General features: G+C 38.8%; 1 protein-coding gene across 1 annotated transcript in view; it reads left to right on the top strand.

Annotated features, from left to right (window-relative positions):
- Nucleotides 1-24,278, top strand: part of DPE1 (disproportionating enzyme) — a 346,819-nt gene that overhangs the window by 182,581 nt on the left and 139,960 nt on the right. The gene's annotated exons all lie outside the window — the stretch shown is intronic.

The following is a 24,278-nucleotide window of genomic DNA, read 5'->3' as shown; positions in this document are numbered from 1 at the left end:
TGTGTGGCAGAAATTAGTAAAGGAATACTTACCAAAATATATGCTTACAAAACTTCAAAAATAGAAATAAATAAAAAAACGAAAATATAGTAAAATTAGGAAGGACCAGTGATGTGGACATCATTGGTCTTCCCCTTCTTTTCTGTGCCTGCTGCCAAACCCCGGATTTGGGAACCACCGCAACCAGGGCCAAAATGGCCATCATTGACCCATTGGAGTCATCTTTGTCTGACTCAGAACTTTCTGATACACGGGCCCTCTTTGTGCCCTCTGATTCTTCATCCATCTGATTCTTTTCTGACTGTAAATCTGTGACCTGAATCGGGACTGTAACTGTCCGACACTGATTTGGGATAGAAGCCGCTGGCATGTTGGAAAAATATGGAGACTTGTAGATTAGAACTTATTTTCCTTATCATGATAATTACGTGTGATATTAGTTGATTCTTTATTACTTCTTTAGATATGTTCGTCAAGCAATTATCAAAACAATGAAGATCACAGAGAGATAGAGTGCACAAGATATAGGCTCCAAGCCAGGGCAAAACCCCTCCAAGGGGAAAACCAAGAAAAATGCTTCTCTTCTTCTTTAGAATCTGTTTACAAAAGACACTTCCAAGACCCAAAGACCCAAGCCAATAAACCCTTCAAGCCCCAAGCTAACCCCAGCAAGATCTTCCTTGAGACAGCTTACAGAACTTCGACACTGCTACTGCAACTTCGACCCCTGCAATAGAATTTCGGCCCCCTGAAACTACTACATAATTTCGTCCTCCTGCAACAGGAAACTTCACAAACCATAGCGAGACAAGAGAAAAGCTTCCTTGACAAAATTTCGACTTCTACTCTTCGTCTTTGTCCTCCTAGCTACTCTTCTTCCCTTTTTCTATTGTAGATCAAACTTGCTTGAAATCTGTGTACAAATGAGGTCGAGCTCCCTTGTATTTATAGCCTTTCTTGAGGGTTGAATACCCCTCCTTTAGGCTGACTTGATCTTGCTCTTGGGCTTCTCCATTGCTTTTTCTCGATAAAATAAATATTTTTCTTCATTACAATGAGTCCAAATGGGACTGACACATGACAATATTATTCTTTATGCTAGAAAGACCTAAAAGCATGAAGAACATGCTTTTGACTCAAACTTGAGTATGAAATCCATACTCTAAAAAGAAAATATAATTTATTTTTCTCTCTTTCTTTCTTTATAAAGAATATACAATGTCATGATTACAATGAAGACCGAACCTAGTTAAAATTTTCAACAAGGCACCTCTTTACCCCCTACTTCTTTGTCAGAGCTCTCCATAGTTCCTTCTTCTTTCGCCACAAATGTCTATGAAAACTACCACTCATGTGGCTTGTGAGGCACTTTCTTGTTTGGTCACTTTTTCATTTGTGGAGAGGAGTTCTTGAAGTGTCCTATTTGGAAACAGTACCTACATTAGCTCCATATTCTCATAGTCAAGAGGTTGTGACCACTGAAACTCTTTGTGCTTAAGCATAATGTGATCTGGTAGACCTTTGCTTAGTTCAATCTCCACACAAATCCTAGAAAAAGGTAAAGATACCTTCCTTAGTTCTGTCACTATCCCTCTTCTTGAATTTTGCCATTGTTTTACCGATATCCTTTAGAACCTTATGGTGCCAAAAAGGAAGAGGAAGGTTTGAACTTTGGGCACTGTTGACCACTACGTGTCAACGACCCGTAGGATTACATCCCCTTTTTTTTTGCAAAAGGGGTAGCACTTGATCGATGTGTCCACGTCATCCAGCTATCATCATAAGCCTAATTGTTATGTTATACTGTAAACCCATTATGCATGTATGTGATGTAAATAATATTAGCAAATCTCTGTCATGTATGTAATTGCCTAGGTAAACCTATTTTTCTGGTAACGATCTACATTCCGGGAGGTTTTTTGTCTCACCGATCCATTCTCGGATGGTCGGCAGAGTTTTCCTTCAGCCTTACCCCCAAAGCTAAAATGAATTTTGTCACTAGGATCTGAGGCGAGTCCTAGTGTTATAGATTGAGTCTGCGTAAAAGTGATTTGGGAATAATCCTAACTATTTGGTTAGGTTATTTTATTACAAATTGCTTAGTCTGCTGGTTCATATTTGTGTTGCAGAAATGGGTAGTCTGTGAGGGTCTATTTCAAATGGATTTTCCCCCTTGAGATGTAAAAAATGTAAAAATCATGATGTAAAGTGTCTTAAGGGTTAGAAAAATAATTTATCCCCTCATAGGTTAATTAATTAAATTTTCTGGCCAAAATTAATTAAAATCCTAAGCCAGAAATTTAATTAATTATAGGTCCTAGGTAAATTTAAATTTTCCAAAGGCAAAATTCGTGGGTCCTTTAAAAATTAAATTTTAAGAGGTCCAGGGACTAAGGTTAATTGATTATTTTGCTAAATTTTAAGCCTTTGGTCTTTGGGGTTAAGTCAAAGTCAAAATTTTGAGGAAATTAATTCAAAATTTTAATTTTTGAATTAAGTAAATGCATTTAATTAAAAAATTTGAAATTTCCTCAATAATTAAAATTTCGACGGATGAGATTAAAAGAAATTTTGATCCTCATCAACGGTCAAGATTACTTTGATAAAGATTACTCGAACTAGCCGTTGGAAGATTTATCTTTAAATAGGAGGTCAGTTGTTAGTTGAAAAGATTCAATCTTTGAGTTGTGTGCTAAGTGAAAGCTCTCTTGTAATATTTTTATGAGCAATAAAGAAAGACTTTGGGGTTAATTTCTGTTGGTGTTACTCTTCATGGAAACACTGTAAGATGTGTTATTTTCATGAATAGATTTCCTTTTAGCCATTGATGATAGCTTTCTGAAGAGTGATTTGAGCACATGTATCTTGCTCAATCACTGGGGTTTAAATGGTAATTTAAATTTTGAATATAATAGCAGGTATCTCTATTAAATCTGAATTTTATTATCGTTTTCTCGCTCTACGTTAATGGTTGAATTGAGTTGTGCAGGAAATTCTTGATTTTTAGATCATCGGGCGTTCGGGGAAGTTTTCAGTTGGACCAACCAACTCCCGATTAGTATTTGTTGAAGAGCCCAATTTGATTTGATCTCGGGCTTATCATGAGAAATTTTATTGGTGATGCATGAAGGGTTTTGGGCGAAGCACCTTTGTTTAAAATCAAAATTTCAAATTTTTCTGTGATAAATTGATAAATCTGGCTTTTAAGAGTCTTAGATTATCAGATCTGGGAGCGGAATTGGACTCACACTCGCCCGATCTATCAGATCTGCTATCCCTGTGCATAGATCTAGAATTTTATTTTTTTATTTTCTTTGACTAGGGTTTCCGGGGTTTCATTTATTTTGTATATTCGGGTTTCGGGTGTTTGTGTTTTTAGGAACAGGTTGCAGATCTGAAAGTCAAGTTTGATTTGAGGCTAGATCTAGGCCCTGGAGGGTAAGATCTAACCTCAAAACCAACTATTGCAGGGGCATTATTTTTGCAGTCCAAGGGTTTTAAATTATTTTAAGTCTGGAAACAGTCATATGAGAGTTTCATTGATAAATTTGAAGCAAGCGTGGAATTCGTTTTTTTTGGGTTTGTCTTGAGTTTGGGTTGCCTTCTTGAGGCTTTCGATTTTTTTTCTCTGCCTGGGGTTTTCAGAAAATTTCAGATTTGTTTTATTGCCTTGGGTTTATTCTCTACGTTTCTCTGTTCTCTGGAATTTTTCAAAATTTTTCCCACTGTCATAGCTTCCCATCCCTGCAAAAAAAAAAAAAAAAACTCTTACGCATTCTCTGCTCCATACGCTGCCCATCAAATCCGCAGCCGTCTAACCTCGAGCTCATTTTGCTATTCTTTAAACGTTGTCCTGCACACCATACTTTTCAATGCGATTTTCTCTAAACCCTTTCGCTGCATCCTCAGCCATCTCCGTCCAGCTCCATGCAGTCTCCTCCAGCTACGCTTCCACGCCACCTGCAAACACACACAAACAAATATCCAGACCTTTCTCCCTTCGATCTTTCGCATCCTCCATTTCGAAATGCTTCCTCATTCTGCCAACACCAAACTGCGGATCCCTCCCTTCCTCTCCACGTAGCTTCTTTCATCTAACGCTGCTCCATCCATTCCCCTTGCTCCTCTATCTCCATTCCGCATACCCGCAAAACAAATATGCTCCTCCTTTGTCTCGTTCTTCATCCTCGCCGTCAAAGTTGAAGCTCTTCCACGCTGTGGCAGACTTGCATTCAAAAAAAGAATCACGACTTTCATTTTCCTTTTGATTTCTTTCTCTTGTTTGTTGTATGTTCATTGGCTTAGTTAGGGCAAATTAGGATTTTATGAATTTTATTTCATTTATAAAAAAAGGGGGTTCGATTTTGTTTTTATTTTTTCTTTTTCATTTTGATCTGTTTCATTTCGACTTTATTTTTATTTTTTTTATTAAAATTCAAAAAAAAAAACTAAAATCTAAAAAAAAAAAAATCTAAAAACCCTAGAAATAAAAAACTAAAAAATTAAGAAATAAGGAATGCGCTTCATTTTTATATTTTGTGCAACTATAAATCAAAATAAATTCACATTTAAAGGTTTTAATTTTTTTTTTATGTGGCCTTTGGCCCATTAAAAAAATTTAAAAATTATTAAATCTTCTATTGATTTATTTTGGTCACATTTTTTTTTATTTTACCACAATAAATCTTGCTTAGTATATTAAAAAATTCTTCCTAAGGACTAATTAAATTGAAAATTTAAAATCCCTTTTGGTGTCTTTTTGTGTTGAGGACAAGACATAAAGAGAATTTTTGTGGTATTAGCATTTTCATTTCTCTATAGTTAAACAAGCTTGAAATTTTTATATATCTAAAAATTAACTATAGGAAAGTGGTAAATTTCCTAGATTTGGGTCACTAAGCATACATCTTTTAATTCTAGGATCGAAATTGGTTAAATCTCGTGGTTATTTAAAGTACTTGGATCTCTTGAAATTTGATTGCTAGAACATTGTTTGAATATCTTGCATCTATTAAAATCCATCGTCATTGATTGAATTATTTAATGCTCATTACATGTTAGACATTTGGCAAATATTTTCAAGCATTTGTTAAAGAATCTTGCCGTGGAATTACAATAGATTGTGCATCTTTGTCTTCTAAGCTAAGCATATTTGTGAAAATTTGTTGACATTGATATCGAATTACAAAAAATGTTTTTGTTCTCTTTGAGCTAAATTGTATCAAGAAGATTTGAAATAAGCTGGTGTTTTAACTATAGTATATTCAAGAATTTATTTTCTAAGTCTTCATCTAAAAAAACAGGCGAGCATTTCATTTGGGTAATTGAGGGCTTTTGCGGCATAAGTGTTTTCCCGTTCTCGAGTCTTGCTTCATCTCATCTTCCGGTGCATTTGCATATACGTTAACTTTGCATAGATAAAATTTACTTCCAAGCATAAGCTTGGTTGATAGACAGATAGATCTCCATCCGTCTTTTCTTGAGAAGCTTGTTTTAATAGTACTTAAAACGGTGACCTTGTAGGCGTCAGAGCCATAGTTCTCTGCAGCGCCGGAGGCACCGGGTATGTTAGAAGTTTATGAGAGGTATCGTTAATCACACCTTAGTGTGCTTCTCCTGATCTTCTCTCTGCCGATTACTACGAAATCAGGCTCAACACAGAAAGGATTGAAGGGTTCACATTTAAATAGGCATTTAAACTAAAATTAACCAAGATTCCTGCATTTCACATTAGTTTTAGGATCTGCATTTCATATAAGATAATCATTCATCTAAGCAGCAGTTGCTAATATATTATTTGAGCTTAATTTCCCTAGCAAGATCGTTGACTCCATAAGGCACTGGTATCAATCGTTTAAAATCTAATCAAATCCTAAATCTTGCTAAATCTTAATCAAGTACTTGATTGCCTCGCTGTGTCTCCTGAACTGGTTGGTTCCCAACTAGTTCTTCTTCATTCCATTTTTCCATAGGGTCTACCCCCCTTAGCCTGCTGTAGGGAGACAGCTTAAACAGAGAGATTGGGGATTAGGGTGACAACCCCCGATCTGAGTGTTGTCGCGGTGCCTAGACATTCTGTGCGACAACATTTTTTGGCGTCGTTGCTGGGGATAGAGTTTTTTCTGTCCTTGGTTTCTTCGACATTCATCTCATTTCTTTCTTCTCATCCTTTCGTCTCTTGCCAGGATAAGTTCCTTGTCCTTGGTTCCTTGCTTTCGGGTTATTCTGAGTTAGACTTTTTGTCCGGGTGGCGACTCCACTTCCTCTATCTTCTGCAAGAGTGTATACTAGAAGACATCCAAGCAGTTTGGTTAATCCTGCTCCTGATCCTGAAAGGGCTCTCAGAGTACGATTACACAAACTCTCTTCTCGTACCCTTCTTGTTAATCTTGGACAAGAAGCCCTCTCTGATATCCGTTTGCTTTTTACTAACCCGGTTGAGCACGACATCATGGACATATTCGCCCCTTGTAACTTTGCTAACATTCAAGGTTATCCCAATGATATTCCAAAACATGGGATGGATAAAATACCTCTCTTTCAGGGCAATAATGCAGTTAGTGCTAACTCTCATCTAAAATCTTTTAGTTCATGGCTGGGAAAGTATGCAAGGGCTACTGATTTTAACCATGAAGATGTAAAATGACCCTTTTTGTTCTTACCTTGGAGGGGGATGCTTTAGATTGGTTTATGGAAAAGCCTCATAATTCATTTGATTCTTTGCAATCGATTGTTAATGCCTTTAAGGGAAATTATGGAGATAAGAGAGAAGGGAGGCATCTCGTAAAAGCTATCAATATCATTAAAAGGAGAGAAAATGAGACCGCAGAAGAATTTAACAAGAGGTTCAATGATATTATTAAAGAATTACCTCAAGATTATAAACCTATTGATAAATCTCTTCGGGACTTTTATATTGATGCCTTTAGCCCTGAGCCCTCTTATCAGTTGAGACATGCTAAGCTTCCTAATTATAGGGATTGTCAAGCTTTAGTGGTAGAGCTTGAAAAAGATAAGGCAACATCTGGGAAGTCTGAAATCCCAGGTTTTGATAGGGCTTCAACGAAATTGAAGGAACCTAAAGGGAAAGAGGTTCAAGAATCTGATAACGACCTTATTCAGAAATTACTGCCAAAAATTGAGTGCATGGAGCTTAACCAAGCGAAATTAACCTCTAACCATGCTAAGGAGATAACTACTTTGCAGAATAGGTTGGTCCAAATGGAAAGACCTCAAACACAAAATTTCTAGCCTAGAAATAATAATAATAATCGAAATAATAACTGGCAGAAAAAAAGGTCAATCTAGTGAGTAGAGACTCCTCACTGCTGCTCCAAAACAAGCTCAAGAACTGCTCACTAACTCTCAAAGAAGACTCTCACTCAAATGCATAAGACTGCTGTGAGTGAAATGAGAGCATTTGGCTGTCTTAAATAGAGTTTGGGAGGGGGAAATGGACCCCAAAAGCATTTAACAATTTACCATTACCCTTTGGAATCCACAAACCCTATTAACTTTACCAAAAAACACCAAAAAAGTGAAAAAAAAAACATGTTTAACGCTGCCCAGCCGCTTTTTATTGACCCGGCCTGGTCAATGCGGACTCGGCCTGGTTGACCGAGTCAGCTATGACTCGGCCTGGTCATTAGATGACTAGGCCGAGTCATAGCTGACTCGGCCAAACTGGCCGGTTACTTGGCCTGGTCGCATTTTTTTTTTCCGACTCGGTATGACCAGGCCGTTTCCGAGTCAACTCGGCCTGGTTGTAAAACACTGGTAGAGACCACCTAATTCGCTTGAACATACTAATTTGGTTGATGATGCTCCGCCTTATTGTCGGGCTTGTGATGCTCTTCATGAGGAGGCTACTTGCCCCATAGTTAGAAGGATTTTGGATAATGGAATGTTTGGGGCAGGTAATCAAATAAATGTAGTGGGTAAAGAGTTTTCTTTGTCTATGAAAGACTGGATGGAAGTTAAGGAAAACAGTCGAGATGTTATGCCTCCCACATCAACTTTTAGTATAAATAATTTTGAGAATGAAGATGATATGATGGTTAAATTATATGGTGAAAAGCCTTCTCCAGAGCGAATCATGGAAATTGCTAAAGATAAGGGTTTAACTTATCAAAGAAGGGATAAAGATCAAAGCGGGAATCAAATTCCCCCTCGAATTTTTAACCCGGGTTCAAACTCTGGATTAGATGTCGATTTGGGAAGTTGGTTTAATAATGCAAAAATCTGGGTTCCTGTCGCCGAGATTGCGAAGATTCCTTCCCAAAGGGCTAAGTTACTAAAAGCTATTGAAGCTCCTCAAGTGAATGTTTCTCAACAGAAGGCACCAGAGGTTGATTATCAGGATGCTCCTATATATTTGCAAAGTTTAGATTCAGATAACAAGGATCATCAGCCATTCTTTATTACTTTGATGGTTAATGGATATAAATTGAATAATTGCATGTTGGATTCTGGTGCATCAGCTTGTGTCATGACCAAGAGGGTCATGGAACAACTTAATTTAAGAGTTTCTAGGCCTTACTACAATATATGTGCCATGGATTCTAAGAAGATTGAAGTTCACGGTCTGATCAAGGATTTACAAGTTCATTTATCAGTTTACCCTGACATTATGATTGTTATGGACATTGTTGTTGTTGATGTGCCTAATGCTTGGGGTATGCTTTTATCTAGAAAATGGGCCTTTGATCTAGGAGGGAGTATTCAAATGAATTGGTCATATGCTATGATTCCTTCTCCTAGAGGTGATGGTTTTGTGAGACTTAATAGAGAGCCTGAGAGAAGATTCCATGTTGAAGATCCTAAAAGACTTCATAGTGAGATAATTACAAAACAATCTGACATTGGGAATTATGCTATCCTGTCTAATTCCATAGTTCTTCCCGATGATAAGGTTGATAAAAAAATTGGGGATCTCAAGGATAAAGTTTGGTACATGTATTTTGATGGTGCATTGTCTAGGCATGGTAAAGGTGCAGGAATAGTATTAAAATCTCCCCTTGGTCATATTTTCAAGTTTGCCTATCGATTTGAATTTGAAGCAACCAACAACATTGCTGAGTATGAAGCTTTGCTGTTGGGTCTTGAGTTGGCAAAGGCTTTAAGGGTTAAGTTGCTTAGCATTAAGGGGGATTCTGACTTAATTATCATGCAAATTAAAAATAAATTTACATGTAAAAATCAAAGGTTAAGGAATTATCGAAATGTTGTATGGGATACTATGGAATACTTTGATGCCCTTGACTTTGAGGCTATCCCAAGAGAGCAGAATAGTTCGGCAGATGAGCTTGCTGTAGCTGCTTTTACTTTGCAATTATCTGATGGGTTGATCAAGGATAAGATAAAAATGGATTTTATATTTTGGCCTTCTGTTCCAGATAACTCAGAGCATTGGCAAGTTTTTGATGACGAGAAACAAGTGATTCGTTTTCTTGATAATTTGGATGAGTTTGAAATTTTTCGGATAGATTCTAGGGAGGATGGATCTGATGATCATGAAAATATCATAAATCGTACTCCTAGGAATGTGGTTTCTTTAGAACAACGCTTTGATCGGCATGATGTCACAAACATGAAGGAGGAAAATAAAATGGATCTAGGCGAATACATCGAGGTAAAGATTGGTACTTCTAGGGATCCAAAGATTATCAAAATTGGTAAGGGTACTAATGTTGAAGAAAGAAAAAAGTTAACCAATTTACTTCATGAATATCGGGATGTTTTAGCATTTTCTTGTGATGAATTAAAAGGTTATAGGGAAGATGTCATGGAGCACACTATCCCTTTGAAAGATGAAAATGCTAAACCCTTTTGTTAAAAACTTAGGCAGATAAATCCTAAGTTAGCCCCTTTGGTTCAAAAGAAGCTTTCAAAGATGCTTGCAACAGGAATTATTGCTCAAACGAGGCATTCAACATGGTGTTCCAACCTGGTGATTGTTAGGAAAAAGAATGGTACTATAAGACTTTGTGTCGATTTTCGAAACCTTAATCTAGCATGTAAGAGTAACTGGCTCTGGAATGATGTCGTTGCTAGATGGTTTTTTTGGATATAATCAAGCATGGGTTAAGAAGGAGGATCGTCACAAAATTACATTCACCACACCATTGGGTACTTTCGAATATATTAGAATGCCATTTGGATTAACCAATGCTGGGGCTACGTTTCAAAGGGCTATGGATTATGCCTTCAAAGGTTTAATTGGGAAGTTTATTGAAATTTATGAGGATGATCTTACTGTTTTTTCTAAGGATGGTATTAGTCATATAAGTCATCTTAGGCAAATTTTTGATAAATGTAGAGAATATGGGATTTCCTTAAATCCAGCTAAGTCTGTTTTTGGAGTAACTGAAGGGAAATTACTTGGTCACATCATTTCTAAAGATGGAATCAAGATTGATCCTGAAAGAGTTGAGGCAATCCAAAAGATTCCTCTCCCCCATAATCTTAAGTGCCTTTAGTCTTTTCTTGGAAAAACAATTTTTCTTAGAAGATTTATTCTAAATTACGCAGAAGTAGCTAAGCCTATTCTCCTTAAAAAAATGTAAAATTTGTTTGGAAAGAAGATGGCAAAAGGCTTTTCAGGAAATCAAAGGTGTTATTGCAAAAGCCCCTATTTTAGTTAGTCTTGATTACTCTAAGGATTTCATGATTTTCTCTTTCGCTTCTGAAGATACCATTGCTGGTGTCTTATTGCAGAAAAATAAGGATGGTCACGAGTAGCCTATTGCTTTCATGAGTAGAGCGCTTCAAAATTCTGAATTAAAATACAATACCATGGAAAAGCAAGCCTATGCCTTAGTCAAATCTTTTAAGCATTTCAAGACTTATGTGGGTTATTCCAAAATCATTACTTTTGGCCCACATTCTGCGGTTAAAGATATATTAACTCAAACTGATTGCTTAGGGACTCGTGCTAGGTGGGTTACTAAAATACAAGAATATGATTTAGAGATTAGACCCACCAAGTTAGTCAAAGGCCAAGGCTTGGCTCAAATGATGACCGAAGGTAATGAAAAAGCTCTTGGTTTGATTTGTCTTAACGATTCATCTTCACCTGAGTTGTAAGGATTAGGAGAGCATGAATGGTACAAGGACATTATTTATTACTTGTTGAATCTTACATGTCCTAACCATTTAGTCCCTCATAAGAGAAGGGCTCTTAGATTAAAAGCCACTAAGTATTGCCTCATGAAGGATGGCCTTGGATGGAGAAATCCTAAGGGCATAGTACTTAGGTGTGTGGATGAAATTGAGTCCAAGAAGTTAATTTCTGAGTTTCATTCGAGATTTTGTGGTGGTCATTATGCTGCTAGAACTATTGCCCACAAAATTCTGAGAGTTGGTTATTATCGGCCTTCGATTTTTTCTGATGTGCATAAGTTTGTTAGAAGTTGTCAATCTTGCCAACTGTTCACTGGGAAACAGAAGCTTGCTGCCCTGCCCTTACAACCTGTGGTTGTGGAGGCACCTTTTCAGCATTGGGGTCTGGACTTCATTGGGAAGTTTCATGAAAATTCTAGCAATGGCTACTCATGGATTTTGACTGCTACAGATTATTTCACTAAATGGGTTGAAACTTGAAGCCATCCCTGCTAAGAATGCCACTGAAAAGTTCATTATGGATTTCATTGAAAATAATATCATTACTAGATTTGGTTTCCCTGCTAAGATCACTACTGATAATGCCAAGGCTTTTAGTTCTTCAGAATTTTCATCTTTTTGTTTCAAGTATGGCATTGTTTTATCTCATCCATCAAATTACTATCCTTAGGGTAATGGACTTGCTGAATCAAGTAATAAAAATCTCATAACCATTATCAGGAAGATAGTAGGAGATAATAAGCAATCTTGGGATAGAAAAATCAAGTATGCTTTATGGGCAGATAGGATTACTAAAAAGAAAGCTATTGGTATAAGTCCCTTTGGATTAGTTTATGGTTTGGATGTAACTTTACCTGTGCACCTGAAATTGCTAGCTTATCAACTCCTTTAGCATTTTTCCACTAATAAAGATGTTGTTCAAAATAGAATTGATCAGATTGTGGAGTTGGATGAAACTCGTAGGATAACTTTTGATAATATATGCAAAAGTCAATCTAACATTAAGAAAAGCTTTGATAAATCATATCGATCTAGATCTTTGCAGGTTGGAGATATGGTACTCCTTTGGGATCGCAAAAATGAAAAACTAGGGAAACATAAGAAATTTGACAGTTTGTGGCTGGGACCATACATTATCTGAGACATTGCTGGGCCAAATTGATTCCACTTGAGCAGGTTGGATGGCGAACCATTTGACTTACCTGCAAATGGCCAAATGCTCAAGCTATTCTTCAAAGATGACATCTGATGCCATGGGGCATGCTCTGTATTATATTTCTAACCCTACACCTTGTCATTTCAACATTTCATTTCTGTTTTAGGATTGCATTTACTTTTCATGTTACTAGATAGATAATAAATGAAGAGCTTATATCTTTCTTGTGCTTAATGTTATATGATGATTTTGAATGGACACTATTTATGTTATATTGTGTGTTGTGTGGATGCAGATTCTCACATTCCTACAGTGCAACAACGTGTCCCCAAGTAGACCCAGATGTTGACCACTACATGTCAACGACCCATAGTAGTACACCCCCTTTTTTCGCAAAAGGGGTAGCACCTGATCGATGTGTCCACGTCGTCCAACTATCATCATCAGCCTGATTGTCATGTTATAATGTAAACCCATTTTGCATGTATGTGATGTAAATAATCTCAGTAGATCTGTGCTATGTATGTAATTGCCTAGGTAAACCTATTTTTCTAGTAATGATCTACATTCCGGGAGGTTTTTTGTTTCACCGATCCATTCTTGGATGGTCGGCAGAGTTTTCCTTCAGCCTTACCCCAAAGCTGGAATCAATTTTGTCACCAGGATCTTAGGTGAGTCCTAGTGTTATAGATCGAGTCTGTGTAAAAGTGATTTGGGAATAATCCTAACTATTTGGTTACGTTATTTTATTACAAATTTCTTAGTCTGCTGGATTATGTTTGTGTCGCAGAAATGGGTAGTCTGTGAGGTTCTATTACAAATGGATTTTCCCCCTTCAGATGTAAAAAATGTAAAAATCATGATGTAAAGTGTCTTGAGGGTTAGAAAAATAATTTATCATCTCATATGTTAATTAATTGAATTTTTTGGCCAAAATTAATTAAAATCCTAAGCCAGAAATTTAATTTATTATAGGTCCTAGGTAAATTTAAATTTTCCAAAGGCAAAATTCGTGGGTCCTTTAAAAATGAAATTTTAAGAGGCCTAGGGACTAAGGTTAATTGATTATTTTGCTAAATTTTAAGCCTTTGGTCCCTGGGGAAGTCAAAATTTTGAGGAAATTAATTCAAAATTTTAGTTTTTGAATTAATTAAAATGCATTTAATTGAAAAATTCGAAATTTCTTCAATAATTAAAATTTTGACGGATGAGATTAAAAGAAATTTTAATTTTCATCAACAGTTGAGATTACTTTGACATGGATCACTCGAATTAGCCGTTGGAAGATTTATCTTTAAATAGGAGGTTAGTTGTCAGTTGAGAGGATTCGACCTTTGAGTCATGTGCTAAGTGAAAGCTCTCTTGTAATTGTAAAAAATTCTCATTTCCCACCCCGGTTTTCAGTTTCACCTTATTTCTCCAAAATAGTTAAATGCCCATTCCCATATCCATACATTCAACACTGGAAAATAAATTTTAGCTGAAAACACAAATTCTGGAAATTTTACAGAATGCTCGAAAATGCAGAAATATAAAAATCAGCACATAAAAACAACCATTTAACTCATTTAAACACAGTTATTTTTTGTCAAGGTGACCCTGGAAAAACCCCCTACAACTCTTGGGGAAAACCAGTTTGAGAGCTCTTTCTTATTTCTGGAAAATGCTTTTTACAGTGAGAAATATTTAGCAAAAATCAGCAAGTAAACTTTTACAACTTATCTCATTTTCCGTGCCTCACAGCCAACTGGAAAAACTTGCAAACAGCAAAATCTGAACAACAATAAATGCTGTACGTCCTTGATTTCTGTGCCAATTTTCAGCCTTAAATTCTGCTGTACAGCCTACCTAGAAAATTGTGCAAGCTGCCAGAAATTCTGTTGTACGATTTCCTCGATTTCTGTGCCGAAAATTGCTGTACGGTCTCCTTGAAAATCTGTTGTACGGCCTCCTTGAAAATCGTGCTAGCAAACTCAGATTTCTACTCGATTTCTGTGCAAACTGCTGTACGGCCTCCTTGAAAATTGTGCCCAAAAATTTGCCTTTCACTGTATGCTAACTCAGCTGTATGGACTTGCTGGAATGCTGCCTTGGAATGTGTGCCAAGCTGTTGCCTCCTTCTCCTCCCTGTCCAGAAATCTCCCTTGCTCTCTTGCTCTCCTTCTCCCAATTTGCTCATGAAAGAATGAATGACCTTTTCCTCCTTTAATCTAACTCTAAGTGACTTTTGGGTGATCCCTAAATCCAATGGCTGAAATAGATTGAGATCTAGGGCTGAGATTAAATGCTCATTTAAATCTCACTTTTTATTTTTTAATTCACCCCACTTTAATAAAGACCCACTTAGTCATTTATTTCCAAAGTCACTTTTTCTTTCTAATTTTACATTGACTTTATTAAAATCACTTTAAAATTAGACTTTAGTAACTTTATCACTTAAAGTCACTTTTAAATTAGATTTGACTCTATAAAAATTATAAAGTCACTTTAGGAGAAAAATTAAATTCTTTTGGACACTTTTCCCTAGGCCAAAGATCAAAGCCTTAGGGAACCACCTGTCCTCCAGTACCAAATTTCAACACTCTCTCTTACTGAGGAAGGTGTTCCTCACCACACCCATCTTGTCTCTGAAGTAGTCATGCTTGCCCCGTGGTAAGGCTTTGGTAAGAATATCTGCAACCTGCTCATCAGTGGGAATATACTCAAGCTTCATAGCGCCCTTCTGAACACAGTCTCTGATGAAATGATATTTGATCCCGATATGCTTGACCTGTCATGAAATACTGGATTCTCCGTGAGTTTAATGCAACTCTGATTATCACAGTAAATCACTAAAGGTCTCAACGGTTGACCAAATAAGCCAAACAACATCTTGCGAAGCCAGATAGCCTCACAACTAGCTAGACTGGCTGCCATATACTCTGCTTCCACTGAACTCAATGCTACTGACTGCTGCTTCCGGCTGAACCATGACACTACTGCTGAACCCAACCCAAAATAGCACCCTGAAGTGCTCTTCCTATCAGAAGCACAACCTGCCCAATCAGAATCAGTATAACCTGCCAATCTCACTCCATCCCCCTGCCTGTAGTCCAGACCATAATCCACTGTCCCTTGCAAGTACCGCAAAATGTGTTTTGCAGTCACCCAGTAAACCTTCCTAGGCTCACACATAAACTGACTCATCGTGTTGACTGCAAAACAAATATCTGGTCTAGTGTTGACCAAATACATCAAGGAACCAATCGGCTGCCTGTACAATGTGGGATCCACCAACTCGGAATCCGAAGCATGAAGCTTCTTCCAGATGGTGATCATCGGTGTCGACATGGGTCTACAATCCTCCATGTGGAATCTGCCAAGGATGTCCACAATATACTTCCCCTGCCCCAGAAAGAAATGCCCCTCCTCCTGCCACACCTCCAAACCCAAAAAGTAATGCATCAAGCTGATGTCCTTCATCTCAAACTCCACCGCTAGATCTCTCTTGCAGTGCTCTATGAGTCTCTCTGCACCTGTAATGACCAAGTCATCCACATACAGCAGCAGAATGAGAGGCTCCTCACCTATCACAATAAAGTAAAGGTTCGGATTTGCCTCACTCTTTGTGAAACCCATCCCCTGCAAGTATGTATCTATCCTAGAGTACCAAGCTCTGCGAGCTTGCTTCAGGCCATAAAGGGCCTTCTTCAGTCTGCACACATGGGACTCCTTCCCATGCACCTCAAAGCCCTGTGGCTGCTCAATGTACACCTCCTGCTGTATGAAGCCATTGAGAAATGTAGTCTTCACATCCATCTGGTGGATCTTCCAACCCATCTCTGCTGCTATCGATATAATGAAGCGGATCGAAGTATATCGAGCCACGGGAGCGAAGGTCTCCTCATAATTAACTCCCTCTACCTGGGAGAACCCTCTAGCCATAAACCTCGCTTTGAATTTCTCAATGCTGCCATCTGCAGCATGCTTTACCTTGTAAAGCCATCTGGAAGTAACCACGGATTTGCCCTCAGGCCTCGGCACCACCTCCCAAACATCATTCTTCATGATAGAAGAATACTCCTCCTGCATGGCCTCTCTCCAGACCTGCTGGCTAGCTGCCTCCTCATAGCTAGAAGGCTCAGAGTCAAGGATGCTGGTAGCCATTACCATATAGCTACAAAACCTCTCAGGTCGTCTACTCTCTCTGACCGACCTCTTAGGCTCAGCGACAGATGTGGCATCTCTTAAGGTGTCCTGACTCCTGAAGCCACTTGGGCTTCCTCTTCCTTGAGTGCACTTCTCCCATAGGAGAATGAAACTCCTCCTGCCCATCATCATCAGGAGCCTGAACTCTTGACTGTCTGTCTACTGTCCTCCTGCCTGCACCTGAACCTGTAGAAGCTGAGGTACCGTGTGAACTGTCCATCAGTGGACTCCCTAGTGAACTGCTATGTGAATTGCTCTGCATGCTGCCCGGAGCACCACCCCTTTGGCTCGGCGAGCCACTGCTCACTGACGAACCTGACATCCTCATAGATGTACCTCCGGATCCTCCTGATCCCTGCCCACTGGATCCTTGCGACTGACTCAACTGCTGCTGAGGGTCTGGCTGATCCAGATACTCTAACTCCCGTGACCTCCTAAAGGCCTTGTCCTTCTCGAACTTCACATCCCGCCTGACAACAACTTTCCTTTGTGTAGGAATGTAAATCCGAAAGGCCTTTGAGGTCTCACTGTAGCCCACAAAGATACCCTTCTCTGTGGTGGGCTCTAGTTTGGTCCTCTTCTCCTTGGGTATGTAGGAGTATGTAATGCATCCAAAGATACGAAGATGACCAATATCAGGCTTCTTCCCAGAAAAATCCTCCTTCGGGGTCATTTGCTCCAAGGCACGATGTAGACTCCTATTTTGCAAATAAACAGTTGTGTTGCAGGCCTCTGCCCACAAGAACAATGGCAACCCCTGATCATGTAACATGGCTTTGGCAGCCCCTACGATGGATCTGTTCTTCCTCTCCACAACCCTGTTCTACTGGGGGTTGTAAGGAACAATGAACTCCCTCCTAATGCCTGCCTACGCACAATAGTCAACAAACTCTCCAAGGGTGTACTCTCCCCCATTGTCCGACCTCAAGGACTTGATGTTCCGACCTGTCTGTGTCTCCACAAGAGCTCTAAACTCCTGAAGCCACTTGAAGACCTCACTCTTGGTCTTTAAGAAATAAATTCAGGTCCTCCTGGAGTGATCATCAATGAATAAGACATAGTACTCATATCCACTCAAGGAAACATGAGACATCCGACCGCTCACATCGGAATGAATCAAATCAAGTATCCTAGTCGCTCTGCTGTCACTACTGGGAAAAGGGGATTTGGCAAACTTGCCCATCGCACATCCTTTGCAAGTATCAAAGTGATCAATACTGAAATCTAGCACACCTGTAGTGATCTCCCGCAAGGTCCTCAAGGCTCCATGATACATATGTCCCATCCTGCGGTGCCAAATCTCACACAGCTCAGAACTGCTAGCTCTGCTGTCGGTACTACTGCTCAATGCCAAAAGGGACTGGAATGCAAACTTGTACACCTTTGCATGGCGTATACCTATCACTCTAGCTGAATCAGCTGGAGTGCCCCTGGGATACATCAACACCTGTCCTCCCCTGAACAGTACCTCATATCCTTTGTCCTCCAAAGCTGAGACAGATATGAGGTTCTTCCTCATCCCTGGGACATAAAGAACATCTGACATCTTCAGGGAGGTTTGGACTCCCTCTGAAATTTCAATGTCACCACACCGACTGCTCTAACAACTCTGTCATCACTGAGTACTACCTCTATATCAGTGCCACTCTCTGAAAGCTCTGAAAAGTACTCACGGACTCCTGTCATGTGACGTGAAGCCCCACTGTCCACATACCAGATACCCGAAGATGCTCCGCTAATCGAGGGAAAAGCATGCTCCCTTTGGACCTGTGTGGCAGGTGATCCTGAACTAGAGGACTCATACATAGTGAACCCAAACTCCCGGTCAAAACGAACTGCAAAGTCCTCAACCTCTGCTGAAGCTGCCACGCTCTGGTTCTTCCCCTTCTTCTTCTTCTTCTTCGGACACACAACTGCATAGTGTCCCATCTTTTGACAATTCCAACACTTCACCTTGGAATAGTCCTTCTGTGTATTACCCTGTTTACCTTTACCTTTGCCTTTGCCCCCACCATTGCTTTGTGGAAGCCTGCTTCTTCCCTTTGCCTTTCTTGCCTCCTGCCGACAGTGCTACATCCTCATCCTGCTCAACTGGCTTGGCTACCCCAAGCTGACCTTTTCTGATCTCTGTTTGAATGCAATCATTCCAAAACCTCTCCCATGTGGGAAGGGTCTCACGTGCACAAACCCCATCAGCAAAGTTCATCCATGAACGGGGGAGGCCATTCACTGCAATTCGCACCAACTCAGTGGTTGAATGTCCTCTCCAACTACTGCCAACTCATCTCTCACATTAGTAATCTTTGTGAGATATCCAGCTGCACTATCATTGCCCATCTTAATGGTCTTCAGCTTCTCCTTCAGGACTATTTTCCGGTTCTCATTGGTACTCTGGTAGAGATTGGACAATGCTGTCCACATCTCATGGGCATTTCTCTTTCCTCTCACATGAGGAATGCAATGGTCTTTAACTCCGTCTAGAATCGGTCTCTTACCCTTGTTGTTCTTTTTATTATACTCAGCCAACTGAGTAGCATCAGTAAGCACAACAACAGGGTTCTGTGTGGTATGCATTATGATGTCCCAGACTTTTGCCTCCTCAAAGATACTCTGCATTTTCTCCTTCCAAACGCTGTAATTTGTATGCCCATCCAGCCTATCCTCCACCCTCAATCCCAATGACATCCTGCTGTCCTAAAACTGAAAAATAGCACTGTTGTAGTAAAGATAAAACTGTTGTTTTTGAAAAATCAGCTTGCCGGAATTTTCTGAGTGAAAAATCAGCAGGCTGTAATTTTCCTCTTTGTTGTCCCAAACTGCACTTCAGCACTCAAGCTCTAATACCATGTCAAAATTTCTCATTTCCCACCCCGGTTTTCAGTTTCACCTTATTTCTCCAAAATAGTTAAATGCCCATTCCCATATCCATACATTCAACACTGGAAAATAAATTTTAGCTAAAAACACAAATTCTGGAAATTTTACAGAATGCTGGAAAATGCAGAAATATAAAAATCAGCACATACAAACAACCATTTAACTCATTTAAACACAGTGATTTTTGGTCAAGGTGACCCTGGAAAAACCCCCTACAACTCTTGGGGAAAACCAGTTCGAGAGTTCTTTCTTATTTCTGGAAAATGCTTTTTACAGTGAGAAATATTCAGCAAAAATCAGCAAGTAAACTTTTACAACTTATCTCGTTTTCTGTGCCTCACAGTCAACTGAAAAAACTTGCAAACAACAAAATCTGAACAGCAATAAATGCTGTACGTCCTCTTCGATTTCTGTGCCAATTTTCAGCCTTAAATTCTGCTATACGACCTGCTTAGAAAATCATGCAAGCTGCCAGAAATTTTGCTGTACGATTTCCTCGATTTCTGTGCCGAAAACTGTTGTACGACATCCTTGAAAATCTGCTATACGGCCTCCTTGAAAATCTTTCCAGCAAACTCAAATTTCTGCTCCTCGATTTCTGTGCAAACTGTTGTACGACCTCCTTGAAAATTGTGCCCAAAAATCTGCCTTTCACTGTATGCTAACTCAGCTGTACGGACTTGTTGGAATGCTGCCTTGGAATGTGTGCCAAGCTACTGCCTCCTCCTCCCTGTTTAGAAACCTCCCTTGCTCTCTTGCTCTCTTTCTCCCAATCTGCTCATGAAAGAATGAATGACCTTTTCCTCCTTTAATCTAACCCTAAGTGACTTTTGGGTGATCCCTAAATCCAATGGCTGAAATAGATTGAGATCTAGGGCTGAGATTAAATGCTCATTTAAATCTCACTTTCTATTTTTTAATTCACCCCACTTTAATAAAGACCCACTTAGTCATTTATTTCCAAAGTCACTTTTCCTTTCTAATTTTACATTGACTTTATTAAAGTCACTTTAAAATTAGACTTTAGTGACTTTATCACTTAAAGTCACTTTTAAACTAGATTTGACTTTATAAAAATTATAAAGTCACTTTAGGAGAAAAATTAAATTCTTTTGGACACTTTTCCCCAGGCCAAAGATCAAAGCCTTAGGGAACCACCTGTCCTCCGGTACCAAATTTCAACAGTAATCTTTTTATGAGCAATAAAGAAAGACTTTGAGGTTAATTTCTGCTGGTGTTACTCTTCGTGGAAATGCTGTAAGATGTATTATTTTCATGCATAGATTTCCTTTTAGCCATTGATGATAGCTTTCTGAAGAGTGATTCGAGCATAGGTATCTTGCTCAATCACGGGGGTTTAAATGGTAATTTAAGTTTTTTGAATATAATAACAGGTTTCTCTATTAAATCTGAATTTTATTATCGTTTTTTCGCTCTACGTTAATGGTTGAATTGAGTTGTGCAGGAAATTCTTGATTTATAGATCATCGGACGTTCGGGAAAGTTTCCAGTTGGACCAACCAACTCCCGATTAGTATTTGCTGAAGAGCCAAGCTTGATTTGATCCTCGGCTTATCATGAGAAATTTTATTGGTGATGCATGAAGGGTGTTGGGCGAAACACCTCTGTTTAAAATCAAAATTTCAAATTTTTCTGTGCTAAATTTATAAATCTGGGTTTTAAGAGCCTTAGATTATCAGATCTGGGAGCGGAGTTGGATTCACACTCGCCAGATCTATCAGATTTGTTGTCCCTGTGCATAGAGCTGTAATTTTATTTTTTTTATTTTATTTGACTAGGGTTTCTGGGGTTTCATTTGTTTTGTATATCCGGGTTTTGGGCGTTTGTGTTTTCACGAACAGGTTGCAGATCTGAAAGTCAAGTTTGATTTGAAGCCAAATCTAAGCCCTGGAAGGTAAGATTTGGCCCTAAAACCAACTATTGCAGGGGCATTATTTATGTAGTCCCAAGGGTTTTAAATTATTTTAAGTCTGGAAATAGTCATACGAGGGTTTCATTGATAAATCTTAAGCAAGCGTGGAATTTGTTTTCTTGGGTTTGTCTTGAGTTTGGGCTGCCTTCTTGAGGCTTTCGATTTTTTTTTTCTTTGCCTGGGGTTTTCAGAAAATTTCGGATTTGTTTTATTGCCTTGGGTTTATTCTTTGTGATCCAGGTTCAGGTGTGACGAAGGACCCTTCCAAGACCTTTTACTTTCATGATGTGTTAGATTGCATTTTTAAAAGAACATAAATGAATACAGGTGCATGCTGTAAAGAAGAGGAACATGTCAATCATTAGCAACATAAAAACATAAGCCTTTGGTAACGGAGTTCGTCCAGGAGGGATTACGTCTCCGGGCCCCGGTGTCAAGATGGTGTAGGCCACTGCATTAAGTGCTGTCGGTAGTGATGATGTACACAAGAGATGATGTCACAATCATACAAGGAAAATGCCCTCACGCAGGAGTGGCTCTAAGAGATGTTCCACTATAGGAACTTTCAATCAAAAGACTCTTATCAGTATGACACAAAACTCATGCATGATGAGCATCCCGCCAACATGGCATAAAAGGGATCTCAATGCAAACATGCATGGCGACACGAGTATCCCATCAACATACAACAAATGGATCTCAAAACACAACATGATGAGTCATGACAATAAGTACATCACATAGGCGATTCCGCATCACATCAAGCAGGAATCATAAAAATGATTAAGAAATAGGTTCCCACATCAAACATCAATCAAGGACCTATGCAACACAATGCATAGCAAAAGAAGTACATGAACACTGCATATACCTCACAACCAAGGGCCATCTGAAGAAGCGGATGTCAAACTGCCGAAGCTGTTCGGACCATCGATCTCATGGCATCAATCTCATGGAAATGACTCGCACATGGATGTTGACACCTACATTCCACTTAGAAAAGTGGCTGAAGAATAGAATGAGAGAATGGGAAATCTGAGTGCACCACCAGATTTATGACGTCAAATAGTGCAAAATCGACTGTCCAATTTTTGAATTCTAAGAAGTTGAGAATCTGGGGCTCAAGGAATCTTTTAGATTCTCCCTAGATTCCTCAAAGATTCCGCTCCATGGGTGGACTGGAAATCTACAGCTCCAAAGGCCAATCTGACCTCGCCATTGCGATCCCTGTGGAAAACCATGAAAAACGACTGTAAACTTGACTATATTCTGACATAGAGAAAAATTACCTCCTCAGGAAAATTGCAAGGATCATGGTTCCGCTCCCTGTTTTGCAGCAATCATGGTTCCACCCTGTTGACCACTACGTGTCAACTTCCCAGCAGTACACCCCCTATTCTTCGCAAAAAGGGATAGCGCTTGATCGACATGTCCGTGCCATTCGACAGTCATCGTCGACTTGATCATATTATGTTGTAAACCCAGTCTGCATGTGTGAATTGTAAATAATCTTAGCAGATATGAGTCATGTATGCAAATTGCCTAGGTGGACCTAATTTCCTAGTGATAATCTACGTTCCGGAAGGTTTTTTGTCTCACCGATCTATGATCGGCAGAGTTTTCCTTCAGCCTAACCCCAAAGCCGGAATGGATTTTGTCATTAGAATCTTAGGAGAATCCTAGTGTGTTGATCTGCTAGATTATAGTTGGTCGCAGAACTGGGTGGTCTATGAGGGTCTATGTCAAATGGGTTTTCCCCTTTGAGATGTAAAATTGTTAAAGTCATGATGTAAAGTGTCTTGAGGGTTAGGAAATGTTTTAATCCCCTCATAAGTCCTAAGTCCTAGGTCCTAGGTAATTTTTCCAAAGGCTAAGTTCGAGGATCCATTTAAAAATAAATTAAAAATTAAAAAATTAAAAAATTAAAAAAATAACTGAAAAAAATTAAAAAAATAAAAATAAAAATAAATAAATAAAAATTTAGATAAAAATAAAAAAATAAAAAAATAAAGTAAAAACCTAAACATAATAAAATAATAATATTTTTGAGTAAATAAATGCAGAATTTCAATTTTTAATGCATTAAAAAATTCGACGGATGAGATTAAGAGATGTCTTGATCCTCATCGACGGTCGAGATCATTTTGACATGGATCACTTGAACTAGCCGTTGGGAATTTTTCCTTTAAATAGGGTGCTAGGGGTCATTTGAGATCAGATTGGATCTGAGAGTCTGGTGCTAAAGAAAGCTCTCTTGTAGTCATTTTTTGTGCAATAAAGAAAGACTTTGGTTTTAAATATCTTGCTGGTGTTACTCTTCTAGAAATGCTGTATGATTGTTTTATTTTTCTGCATAATTTTATTTTCAGTCATTGATGATAGCTTAATGAAGATTGATCTAGGCACAGGTATCTTGTCTGATCTTTGGGGTTTGAATGATAGTTTAGATTTTGAAATATAGTGGCAGGTATCTCCATTTGATCGGGGTTTCACTATTGTTTTCTCCTTCTATGTTGATGGTTGATTTTAAGCTGTGCAGAAATCTTTTTTTTTTTTTTTCAGATTACCGGGCGTTAGGGGAAGTTCTCGGTTGAACCAACCAACTCCCGGATTGTGTTTTCTGAAAGAGCCCAGCTAGTTCTTGATCCCGGACTTATCATTTGAATTTTTTTTTTTTATTAATACATGCAGGGTTTTCTGAAGCACCTCACATTAAGTTTGAAATTCTGAAAATATAACTGTGGATTATTGACAAATCTGGCTGCTAAAGAGCCTTAGATCTGTAAATATTGTAAATTCATAGCTGGTTTGTAGGGTTTTATTTTTGATCCTTGCATATATTTTCTGGGTTTTTTGTTTTCCATTTGCAGGTTGCAGGTCTGGGAAGAAATCTAGCTTTTGCAGGGTCTTTGTTTTGGCTGTCCAAGGGTTTCAAATATCAATTGTTTTCAGATCTGGGGTTTCATTATTCGCAGGAAGGCTCCCAATCAATTTCTAACACAG

Source organism: Pinus tabuliformis, chromosome 5_1, assembly GCF_031772625.1.
Source record: "Pinus tabuliformis cultivar Carrire ecotype Pingquan chromosome 5_1, CPIR1, whole genome shotgun sequence".
Lineage (NCBI taxonomy): Eukaryota > Viridiplantae > Streptophyta > Pinopsida > Pinales > Pinaceae > Pinus > Pinus tabuliformis.
This window is presented reverse-complemented; position numbering and strand designations above follow the sequence as displayed.